Below are 13693 nucleotides of genomic sequence, written 5' to 3' on the forward strand. Positions count from 1 at the left end.
GGTTGCAGATTAATCACCCCATCTCCTCCACATATCATTAATGCACTTTCTGATTACTAAAAGTAATTTTTATTAATGACTGTCGTCAGCTAGAGGAAAACAAAACGTATTCTAACCGCACACGATGCTGCCGTGATAAAAGTCTCCGCTTTAAAACAACGAGCGCTGTTACCGTCAAATGAAGCTTTTATCCGGCTATTTGTCAAATGTTCTGTCATATTAGTGCAAAGCTACTTATAGTATCATTACAGTTATGAACTATAACTACAAATGCATAGCTGCACTTGTATGGTAACAATGAGACCCGTATGACCGATTCTGACAGTCATGGGTAGGGAGGACCACGTCTAATTTACATTGTTGGTAGGAACTGCCAGACAAAGCGAGCGCCGCGGGAACGAAGCTCCGCAAGGGAGGTCTGAAATGTTTAAAACACTGACCCCCTGTACAGCGAGTATGATTTAGATAATTACCCCCCTTTTAGAGTGAATTTTAATTATATTGTTTTTGTGTATTCCAAAGAACCGTTTCGAGTTTGCTGTCATTGCCCTTGTTAATGTTAATGACGTAAAGACGTTTTGATGACCAAAATAATTAATTACTGAATATCAATGTCTGTATGAACAAGGTGGGGTTTTTTGTCATCCTGTTTGTAACAGGCCAAACTGGATTTGACCTTTTAATAATTTCGTACATACGGAAAACTATATTCTAAACAAGAAAATATATTTAGTATGTAATTTTAGTCACCAGAAAAGGCTCTGGGAAATATCTTAAGTGGCTGTGAACCAAAGACAACCCCTTTCAAGCCAACTTCCTAACAATGCTATTTCAATGAAACTTGTTGGGAATATTACATTCCGATCTGGATCATCGACATGTCGTTCTGATAAATAGTATGTCAAAAACAAACTGCTAACATTTATTAGTCCAGGAGCGAGAGTGGTCGGTCGGTACCATCTGGGGGGACGAATGCTCATAGTGATTTTTGTCAAGGCTTACATCCCTAGGGATTGAACATTTATGATAGCATTGCAGGATTCACAGCTTTCTGTGTGTATCTACCCGTTTTGTGACCCTATCCCCATTTTCATGACAGTTATATTTTTACAGAATTTCTAAAGGGTGACTATATGAAAAGCATTGTAAAATATTTGTCAGGGCATTTAGGAATACAAATCTTGGGAGGATTGGGAGATAATTGACTCGATAATTATATTAACAATATTGAAATCCTTTGAGGATTAGGGTCTCATATAACACTTTTTCTGTAACGTTACAAAATACAATTCCCATAGTATTATTTTTCACTAGACATTTAACATGAAGTTTAGGCCCAGCACCTCAAATATTATCTTTAAATGTTCTAATTACAACAAAAGCTCATTTGGACATCCAGTTATTATTTACATCCTATAAATAAAGTTTTGGTGCAGGATTCTCTGTGTAATTACACATTTTATAACCCACACCTATTTCCTCAACAAGTATATATTTACAGAATTGCTAAAGGGGGACCACATTAAAAGCATTGTTATATATTTCTCAGAGCATTTAGGAATACACAACTTGGAGGATTGGGAGACAATGGATTGGAGAATTCAGATATGTTACCAATATTGAAATTCTTTCAGGATTAGGGCCCCATATAACACTTTTTCTGTAACGTTACAAAATACAATTCACACAGTTTTATTTTTCACTAGAAATTATCATAGAAGCTCATTGGGACATACAGTTATTATTTTCATCCCATAAATAAAGTTGTGTTGCAAGATTTGCTGTGTAATTACACATTTTATAACTCTACCCCTATTTCCTCAACAGCAATATTTCAATGGAATTGTTAACAGTAACTAAATAAAACATAAAATATTTATTAGGATGCGCGAGACAAAAATAAGAGAAAAGGACGTTAGTGGAATATGATTTTCAGAAATAGAAGCAATCGTGTCACCCCTAGAGCGTTAGGGTCTCATGTAACACTTTTGTTTTACATTACGTAATGCAATGTCCACCATTTCTAAACAGTAATGTTTTGTGTCAGGTGTTTTATTGCATACAAATCTATATTACCGGTAGGCTGTTAAATACTACTTGGGTCCTGCATTTAAAGTGAATTTGACGTTATATGTTGGTGAGATGCCATTAAAATGATCTCTCATTAGACTAAAACCGATTAAAAGTCTAAGTTATTGATTTACAACCCATATTGATCATGTATTTATTGTTATCTCTCACCATGGTGCAGGGGTGTAACATTCTCTTTGAGAATGGCCAATACAGCAGAAATCCCCTTGTTTTCTTTGGGATACAATTAAAATTTGAATAAAAGTCAGTATCTATCTGTGGTATTTGTATTTTTGCACAGTTCTTTACACTGTGTTTTTGTTTAAATCTTGAATTTTTATATTGATGTTGATCATCGCTTTATTTGTTTGCATTACTGTGGTTTGACACCCAATGGCCGATGTATTTTTCGTGCAGGGGTGTCGTTAAACATTCATTCATTCATTATTGTTATCTTTGTAATATAACCATGACTACAAATGTATTATTGTTTCAAATTGTATCTTTATACAGTCCATGGAAGATATTAACATATCATAACTTGACCACACCCAAATAGGCATACTGTTGACTCCACAACTTAAAAAGGTCAAAACAACACATTTTTATTATATTCAAGTTTACCTATTTATTAATTGCATTAATACACTGGTAAGTGATTCAGCTGTATGTTTCCTAAAATTTAATATTAATGCATTACAACTTTCATAACTGTGCTGAACTATTCCAGACATTGAAAATAACATGATAGGGTGTGTCATACTCCCTGCTGAAGACAAATGATAAAGCTCTACGTCTCCTGAAAATAGAGGCTACCACGAGTTAGCACTTCAGTATGTTTCAAACACCATTTAGCTTAATACAGACGAATCTAGGTTTGAACAACATTGTTAGACTGGAGGTGGCATTCACTGGTGGAGCATATATTTGAAATGTTATGTTTCTGGTGCATGTGTTGGACCACAGTCACTGATAATAGACTGTACTAATGATAAAACAAAACCCCAAACATTTAGCTAAAGTTGCTTGAAAACAAATAACCACATTTGACCTCTAGCAAGGCAAACAAACACAGATAAATGGAAAATCCAAAGTTGGACCGAATTCAGTATGAGTACCAGAGAATTCAATATGAATCATCTCAAAGATACCTGCCTACTATCAATGCATCATGTTCCGAGCCGAGGATTATATCTGCAATTGTGAATCAGAGCATATCACAATAAGACTACCTTTACAAACCATTGCCGTACTGATGAATCAATCACTTTGCAAAGGTATAACGAAGGCTATGTTATTATTATTTTAAGAATGGAATCATTTTTAATGCTATATGCATCATGTGATGGTGACTTCAAGGCTTGTACATAGGTATAGGGCTATAGGATTGCTGAAGACGTAATTAGTTGAGTCCTTGGAAGTTAAGATGTATAACCATGTACAAGTATATCATGAAGATCTAAAAGTCTTATGAGACCAGCCTGGTCAGTTTACTATTTGGGCAAAAAGCCAATGAAAGAAAAGACTTAGCATGGTTAAAGACTTGTGCCAAATGAAATTTGACAGCCTAACAGTTTGCCAAGTTTAAGCTTAGTTAAACAATATCTGGAAATATTTATTCAAATGTCTATTCCACAGAAATGAAGAGTTTTCAGCATAGCATTTTTGATGCCTCACAGTTAGATAGATGCATTGCTTAACCTTCTACGAACATCTCATGTGAAAATTGTACTTTAGGGCTATTAAGGTAGTGATTCTGCGGTGCTGTTCTTTGTCAAGCTGTATTATGGCACATACACACCAACTTATTAAGCACAAAACCCATCTTTCAGATTGGCATCATTTTTTTTATCAGACGTCTCACAATATTTGTGGATGCATTCCTAAAAACCACTAAGTTAAAGTGAACAAAGATGCCCGGACTCTAGAGGTCACAACAGAGTTAAGACTAAATTCAGATGCTAAAACAATACAGTAGAACATCAATGTGTCATCACAAAAAGTTTCCAAAGTCAAACGTTTAAAGGGATTATGAATATATTCCATAGTACTGGTAGTAAGCCTCATTCAATGTTGATTGAATGCATTTGCTGAGAATATCTGTACTGCACAGGCAGTTTCAGTGGATACTGCATTTGACTTGATGAAGAACAATGTTATGCAACCTTCAAGGGCGAGCGACTATACATAACTATAAATCTCATGACAAAATCAGAATACGAAAAGCTGAAACATTAGCCATTTGTGCCAGGAAAATGAATTGAAGATCAATAACTGTTTGAGAGCATCACTGAGCTGACACAAGGTACAGTTTCCAGATATCCTTCAACTTTCATTGGTACCTCTATCATGGGCCTCGTTGCAGATGAATTTGACATGAGCAGATAGTCTAACAGAAGATTTGTAACTATTGTTGATGGGATTGACTTGGTCCAGGTAGTTAACAGTGATCGTGTTATTTTTTCAGAGGTGGTAAATCAATGTTACATAAAGCATTATGAGGTGGAAGCCACACAAAACGTGTTAATATTGTGGTTGATATATATCGTGGGACTTTTACTAAGAGCAACATATTTTGTAAAACAACTGAGAACCTTTCGGAGTCAGGTTACCAATATCACCAATTTAAATACTTTCCTAGTCAAAGAATGAAGAAAAGCAGTATACACAAATATACTCCAAGTGAAAGTGTTTTCATAACAAATATTAAAACAATATCCAAGGTTGTATGCCATCCGGCGTTTTTAAGTTGACCGATGCTTGCTATTGCATGCAGCTCATATTGCAATTGAGGGATACAAGTAAGTTGCCCTTAGCTCAGAAGACAGCGACTATATTTTGTGCTTGGCATTCCTAGAGAAAGAAAGAAATGTTTTATTTAACAACACACTCAGCACATTTTATTTACGGTTATATGGCGTCAGACATATGGTTAAGGACCAAACAGATTTTGAGAGGAAACCCGCTGTCGCCACTACATGGGCTACTATTTCCGATTAGCAGCAAGGGATCTTTTATTTGCACTTCCCACAGACAGGATAGCACAAACCATGGCCTTTGTTGAACCAGTTATGGATCACTGGTCGGTGCAAGTGGTTTACACCTACCCATTGAGCCTTGCGGAGCACTCACTCAGAGTTTGGAGTCGGTATCTGGATTAAAAATCCCATGCCTCGACTGGGATCCGAACCCAGTACCTACCAGCCTGTAGACCGATGGCCTGCCACGACGCCACCGAGGCCGGTAGAAACAGAAGAAGACACCATATAGCATCTATATAGACTGGTATAATGTTGGTAATTGAAGACTGTGACAACCAGGTTGAAGACAGTGATGGAAATGTAGCACAGAAAGTTTTATATCTGCAAAATATGCATCCATCTTTATCATGACATTTTTAATCTATCAAGGCAATGTATGCATTTCCAACCGATTTATTGCTTCAACTCAGTCTTGTACAACGATATGGTTTTAAACAATAATCTTTATTATCACCTACATGTAACAAAAAAATATGTGATCAAAGTACATTTTAAGTTAACAGGAACCTTTAATGGGTTTGTTAGAAAATAATAAAATTTGTATTAATATATACTCTTCAAAAGAAGAAACGCAAAACCACATTGTCGTAACATTTGGAGAATTGATTTAATTATTGAATGGTGAGTCCGATAATTACCAAATGTTGCAGGATTGTTCACAATTCACTCTAGTCCATTGTGAGTAAGTGATAGGACACACCACCAAGGTCAAGGTCATCTGGAGTCAATACCGGGTGTGGCCTCCGCGTGTGTTGACAACTGCCTGGCACCGCCTGCCCATTGAAGCAACCAGAGTACGGATGACGTCCCGGAGGATGGTGGCCCACTCGGCCTGCAAGGCTGCTGCCAGCTCGGGCAGGGTCTGGGGCTGTGGTTGTCGCTGTCGGAGGCGTCGGTCCAACTCGTCCCATAGATGCTCAATTGGGTTCAAATCCGGTGATATCGATGGCCAAGGAAGGACATTAATGTTGTTGTTCTGTAGGAAAGCCGCTGTGAGACGTGCTGTGTGAGGCCTGGCGTTGTCATGTTGGAACACTGCGTTGGCGTTGGCCATAATTGGAACGATGTGTGGCCGGAGGATCTGGTCAATGTAGCCCTGTGCATTCAGGTTGCCCTGCACGTGGACCAGGTCAGTTCTGCCAGTGTGTGAGATGGCTGCCCACACCATGACACTACCCCCGCCGAATCTGTCCACTTCCTGCACGCAGTTTGCCGCATAACGTTCACCACGACGCCTATACACGCGACATCTTCCATCATGACGTCGGAGCAGAAATCGGGACTCGTCACTGAACCACACCTGTCTCCATCGCAGTTGAGGCCATTGTCGATGAATCTGGCACCACTGCAGTCGGAGTCGACGGTGTTGTGGTGTTAAGATGACACCTCGAACTGGACGTCTGGCACGAATTCCTACCTCACGTAGGCGGTTCCGTACGGTCTGGTCGGATATCCTGCGCAAACCTGGTATTGCTGCGGCTGTGGAGGTGGCAGTAGTCAATCGTTCCCGAAGGTGTCGTACCCGGATGTAGCGGTCCTGCCCGGGGGTAGTGACCCGTGGTCGACCGGATATAGGGAGGTCACGTGTTGATCCATGTTGCTGGTAATGGTCCCACAGTCTGGAGATGGTGCTTGGGGACACATGGAATGCCCTGGCAACGGCCGTTCTGGATTCGCCTGCGTCTAGTCGGCCGATGGCATTGTTTCTCTGCGGTTCACTGAGACGTGGCATGTCCTGGATTGTCAACTGTCGGCCAGATACAGAGGCCAGGCAAGCGAACACCCTGCACTTTTATACTGTCGGTGTTCATGTTGCACGTGCAGACAACGCACGTGCAGTGGTGACATGGTTTGCACGTGGCTGCGTTTTTGCGAATATTCACATTTTGGAACTTTATTGTACAGTAGCTGCGTTTTTATCGAATGTAACCGTGGGAATGTGTTTGGGACATGCAATGACCTTATATTCACAAAGCATGAACCGGTAGGAAACATAAAATCGGAGTTATAACCCATTTGTACCCTTTTGCGTTTCTTTTTTTGAAGAGTATATATATATATATATATATATATATATATATATATATATATATATATATATATATACTACTCAAAAAGAAAGAATTTAAGGGTCAGACGATATTTTCGACATTATTTTCTGAATGTCAATTATATTAGCTAGACCATAATGTCACGCATGGTATTGTTCCATTTTGACGAAAGTGGGTCTAAGCAACCCATAAATGAATTAAAATCCACTGTCATTGACACTGTCGACTAGTTCTAATGGCGAAAACATGCTTACATTTGCACGTAAATTAGGGCGAAAGCGAAAGGTCTGCTAAGTGCCCATAACTTGCTATTTCACAAAGCGCTTCATTTGCACGCTTTGCATGTGTATTCCATGTTCCCAATGCTGAATTTCCGTATAATTGGAGCTTGCGTTCGTGTACGGTGCACACTCCAAATTCGACAATGGTACGACGTCAACTGACTATCGAAGATCGAGGAAGGGCTATTGCTTGGTTATACATTTTTGACCTTTAAATTCTTTTGAGTAGTATATATATACTACTCAAAAGAATTTAAGGGTCAAAAATTTATAACCAAATAAGTTTCAGAGTGTATTAGATTGATGATGTAAACTACACCAAAAATTTAATTTATTGTTCCATATTTACAAAAAACCACAAATAAACGTCACTGTATATAAGAAAGTCACATGACATGCTGTCAAAGTTGAAGGTTGTCAAACATGGATTTTACACATTAGAACATTCGTTTAATAGTGTGTGAATCCACCCCTGGCGCGAATACACTCGACACATCGTTGCCTCATGCTGTTGATCAGACGTCTGAAGAACTCTTGGGGAATGGCCTGCCACTCTGCCATAAGAAGTTGACCCAGATCATGAAGGTTGGCCGGAGGGGCATGGTTATCCCGAACTCTCCTGCCTAATTCGTCCCAGGTATTCTCTATTGGGGCCAAGTCAGGCGAATATGCTGGCCAATCCATCCTGGCGATACCTTGTTGTCTGAGAAAGTCCGTTACCACCCTGGCGCGGTGGGGTCTGGCATTGTCATCCTGCAGAACTGCCCCGCCGCCAATCTGCTGAAGGCCCGGGAGAACCAACGGCCGGATAATCTCATTCAGATAGCGGATTCCATTCAGATTGCCATCCACCACATAGAGGGGGGTCCTGTGGTGGATAGAGATGCCGCCCCACACCATTACGCTGCCACCATCGAACCGGTGACGTTGTCTAACGTTAACGTCAGCGAAGCGCTCCCCAGGCCGTCTGTAGACACGAACCCGACCGTCGTTGAACTGGAGACTAAACCTGGACTCATCAGTGAACATCATTCGACCCCACTGAACACGTTGCCACCGCAGATGCAGTGTGCACCAGTGACGTCTGGCCGTTCTATGACGTGGTAGGAGTGGTGGTCGAACAGCCTGGCGACGGCAGCGTAGATTATTGGCTCTCAGACGATTGCGTATGGTTTGATCAGACACTCGAGTTCCAGTCGCAGTCCGCAGATTGTCACGTAATCGGCGTGCAGTGGTTGTGCGTTGACGTAGAGCCATATTGGTGATGTAGCGGTCCTCTCTATTTGTAGTGCTTCGGGGTCTTCCCGAACGTGGACGATTTCGAACAGAATTCGTTGCTTGGTACCGTTGCCACAGTCGGCCAACGACACTCTGAAGCCAAGCAATAGCCCTTCCTCGATCTTCGATAGTCAGTTGACGTCGTACCATTGTCGAATTTGGAGTATGCACCGTACACGGACGCAAGCTCCAATTATACGGAAATTCAGCATTGGGAACATGGAATACACATGCAAAGCGTGCAAATGAAGCGCTTTGTGAAAAAGCAAGTTATGGGCACTTAGCAGACCTTTCGCTTTCGCCCTAATTTACGTGCAAATGTAAACATGTTTTCGCCATTAGAACTAGTCGACAGTGTCAATGACAGTGGATTTTAATTCATTTATGGGTTGCTTAGACCCACTTTCGTCAAAATGGAACAATACCATGCGTGACATTATGGTCTAGCTAATATAATTGATATTCAGAAAATAATGTCAAAAATATCGTCTGACCCTTAAATTCTTTTGAGTAGTATTTTATATATATATATATATATATATATATATATATATATTTAAAAAAGCCATATGAATGCTTATGTTAATAACTTCATCAGAAAATAGCTTAACAAATGCTTTATGGAAGACCTAAATAATGCTTGGGAGTCCAACAAACATTCAGGTACATTAAAGCCCTGAAAAAGTGTAAACCTAAACTTCAACTGGAATCACTGTTGTAAAATAGCAAAAATTGCATTACCCCGACATTAAACAAAAAGTGTTATGTGAGACCCTAACCTTCAAATGATGTCACCGTTGTTTCTATTTTTCAGATTTGTATCCCATTAATTCGTCTACATTTAGGTTTGCCATGTATATCTTAATAAATATTGTATGATGTTTTTATTTAGTTATCCTGTTAACAATTCTTTTGAAATACTGCTTTTGAGGAAAGGTTAGGGTTATCACAGATTAAGGGTAGTTACACAAAACCGCTTCCAAGAAAACGTTATATATAGGATGTAAATTTTAACTAGGTGTCAAAACAAGCTTCTGCTGCAATAAGATTCTTCAAAAAGAATATTTGAGGTGGTGTGCCAAAACTTTGTTAAATTTCTACTGAAAAATAAAACTGTGTGAATTGTATTTTGTAACGTTACAGAAAAAGTGTTATATGAGATCCTAATTCTCAAAGGATTTCAATATTGGTAACATATTTGTCCAATCCACTAACTCCCAATCCTCCACGTTTTGTATTCCTAAATGCCCTGATAAATATTGTACAATGATTCTAATATAGTCACCCTTCAGCAATTCTGTAAAAATATAACTGTCGTGGAAATTGGGATAGGGTCACAAAACGGGTGGATACACACAGAAAGCTTTAAGTCCTGCAATGCTCTCATAAATTTACCATCCCTAGGTATTTAGGCCTTGACAAAAATCACTATGAGCATTCGTCCCCCCAGGTGGTACCAAGTGGCCAAATTTTGGGTCCTGGCTCATGGACTATAATATATATTAAGTACTCAATCTAGCATTAAAATAGCATACTAGCAACACGTTAACCTGATGTATGTGTTATAATCGTGTAGTTTAACAAGAGATTGACTGCAAAAGCTTGTTAATAATCACGAAAGTGACCTAAAAAGTCACTATTTAACGTGTCAAAAATAAATTACAAGGTGTATGGGTGCTCACGTGCGTCATTAAAAAAATATATATATAATTTTAAAAATATTTGTTTATTTATTTATTTATTTATGTATTTATTTGCTTCGGAAGATATATGGTACCAAAGTTAAAACAACAACCACAAAGTAACATTTTAAAATAAATTTATTTTAATAAATTGTAGCAATTTTTTTTAAAACAAACAAAAAACAAATATTTTAATAACTATTTATATACAATCCACAAAATTCAGTACTGCTTTAACTTTGTGTACACAAGAACAAACAATTATAAGTCACATGGCAAGGACAAACATTTATATGGATGGAATTAAGTCACATAACAAGGATACATATTTATATGGATGGCATTAAGTCACATAACAAGGATACATATTTATATGGATGGAATTAAGTCACATAACAAGGATACATATTTATATGGATGGCATTAAGTCACATAACAAGGACACACGTTTATATGGATGGAAATATGTCACATAACAAGGACACACATTTATATGGATGGCATTAAGTCACATAACAAGGATACATATTTATATGGATGGCATTAAGTCACATAACAAGGATACATATTTATATGGATGGCATTAAGTCACATAACAAGGACAAACATTTATATGGATGGAATTAAGTCACATAACAAGGATACATATTTATATGGATGGCATTAAGTCACATAACAAGGACACGTTTATATGGATGGAAATATGTCACATAACAAGGACACACATTTATATGGATGACATTAAGTCACATAACAAGGACACACGTTCATATGGACGAATTGTCACTTAACAAGGACACACATTTATATCAATGGAATTAAGTCACATGACAAACACACACATTTATATGAATGGAATTAAGTCACATGACAAGAACAAACATATATATGGATGACATTAAGTCACATAACAAGGACAGATATAAATATGGGCGAGGTCAAGTAGAAACAACATAAAACGAACAGGTAAGTACCATCACAGACCGTGAAGGGAAACCCAAGAGCTGAACTACAGTAGTAAAAAGGCACATTATTAGATCAGCATCTACACTGAACATCACAGGCATCTACAAACAATTGCCACAATGATTCGTTTTCATTTACTAATTAAACTTAGGGTATCATTTACTTGGTCATGATGGGTTATGCCAAAAGAAATGGGTTACTGGAATTTGTTTTTGCTAACCCCATTTTCAGTTCTCACAAGCCTGCATCACACTGAAAATCCATTTGGTTTGACATCATTCTCATCTTCAATAGCCGTAACTGGTAACTACTTTTCTTACACACCCATTGGTGACAACATCATTCGTTACTTAATAATAATGTGTGATATCAGTTTAAAGGAATATGATTGGCTGCTTCTAGGTATTGGCCCATCATTACTGCCAAACCATCCAATGAAAAAAAAAGAAACACAATTGGAACTAGTACCTCTGTTAAGTACATGTATAAGTTAACGTGAAATTGACTGCTCTATGATGTGCAAGTTAATTGCACGCACAAGGGCTGCAAATAGGTTTTAGTTGGAAAATACATTTACATTTATTTTAAAGCTGGTTTTGCGTGATATGTAAGAAACAGAATACTTCTGCTGTTAAGAGGCACTCAAGGTGTATTCTCTACCTGTACATGTATCACTGGTAACTACCTACCAATGTTAACTACCGTTTACTCATTTTATATATAATACTCTACATGAACATGCACACCTCAGTGCTCTGGCATCTACACACTTTACAAAGGACAATGGTAATGTGTCCTTGACACTTACTTATTATATACCAGGTTTACAAGTGTTTAAAAGTTAACAGTAATATGTGGAATTCTAGTTTTCATTAACACTTACATGTATTGTACACAACTTGACTACAAGTGTTTAAAAGTCAACAGTAATATGTGGAATACTAGTATTCATTAACACTTACATGTATTGTACACAACTGGACTACAAGTGTTTAAAAGTTAACAGTAATACGTGGAATACTAGTATTCATTAACACTTACATGTATTGTACACAACTGGACTACAAGTGTTTAAAAGTTAATTGTAATGTCTGTGGAATTCTAGATTTCATTAACACTTACATGTATTGTACACAACTGGACTACAAGTGTTTAAAAGTTAACAGTAATGTCTGTGGAATACTAGTATTCATTAACACTTACATATATTGTACACAACTGGTCTACAAGTGTTTAAAAGTTAACAGTAATATGTGGAATTCTAGTTTTCATTAACACTTACATGTATTGTACACAACTGGACTACAAGTGTTTAAAAGTTAACAGTAATGTCTGTGGAATATTCAACACTTAAATAAATTGAACATAACTGGACTACAAGTGTTTACAATGGCTTAACTGTTACAGTAATATGTACAGAATATTCCTCAACACTTACATGTACATACAATATATACTGTACACATCTGGACTACAAGTGTTTAAAACTCAACAGTAACGTGTGTGGAATATATTCCTCAACTCAAACATGTAATATAATTATACTGTACACAACAGGTTACAGGTGTTTAAAACATAACAGTAACATGTGGAATATTCCTTAACACTTACATATACTGTACACAACTAGACCACAAGTCTTTAAAACAGTAATGTGTGTGGAATATTCCTCAACACTTATATACAGTGAAATTCCCCTAAACCAGACACCCTCGGGACCAAGTGAAATGTCCACTTTTAAGAGGTATCTGGTTTAGAGAGGTTCTTTTTCATACTGATATTTAAAAAGAGACTGTGAAAAATGTCTAGTTTTGAGAGAATTCCGGTTTACAGAGGGTTTGGTTTTGAGGGAATTCTGGTTTACAGAGGGTTTGGTTTTGAGAGAATTCCGGTTTACAGAGGGTTCGGTTTTGAGAGAATTCCGGTTTACAGAGGGTTCGGTTTTGAGGGAATTCCGGTTTACAGAGGGTTCGGTTTTGAGAGAATTCCGGTTTACAGAGGGTTCGGTTTTGAGAGAATTCCGGTTTACAGAGGGTTCGGTTTTGAGAATTCCGGTTTACAGAGGGTTCGGTTTTGAGAGAATTCCGGTTTACAGAGGGTTTGGTTTTGAGAGAATTCCGGTTTACAGAGGGTTCGGTTTTGAGGGAATTCTGGTTTACAGAGGGTTTGGTTTAGAGAGGTTTCACTGTACATGAACACAAGTGTAACACAAGTCTCTGAAATACATGTACAATGTGAAGTCTAGGTAATGCAGAATGTACAAGTGCATTCTCCAACTCCCCTATTCATTAAACTTTTAAGGTGCCAACCAATTTAATGAAAAA

Source organism: Gigantopelta aegis, chromosome 4, assembly GCF_016097555.1.
Source record: "Gigantopelta aegis isolate Gae_Host chromosome 4, Gae_host_genome, whole genome shotgun sequence".
NCBI classification, from domain to species: domain Eukaryota; kingdom Metazoa; phylum Mollusca; class Gastropoda; order Neomphalida; family Peltospiridae; genus Gigantopelta; species Gigantopelta aegis.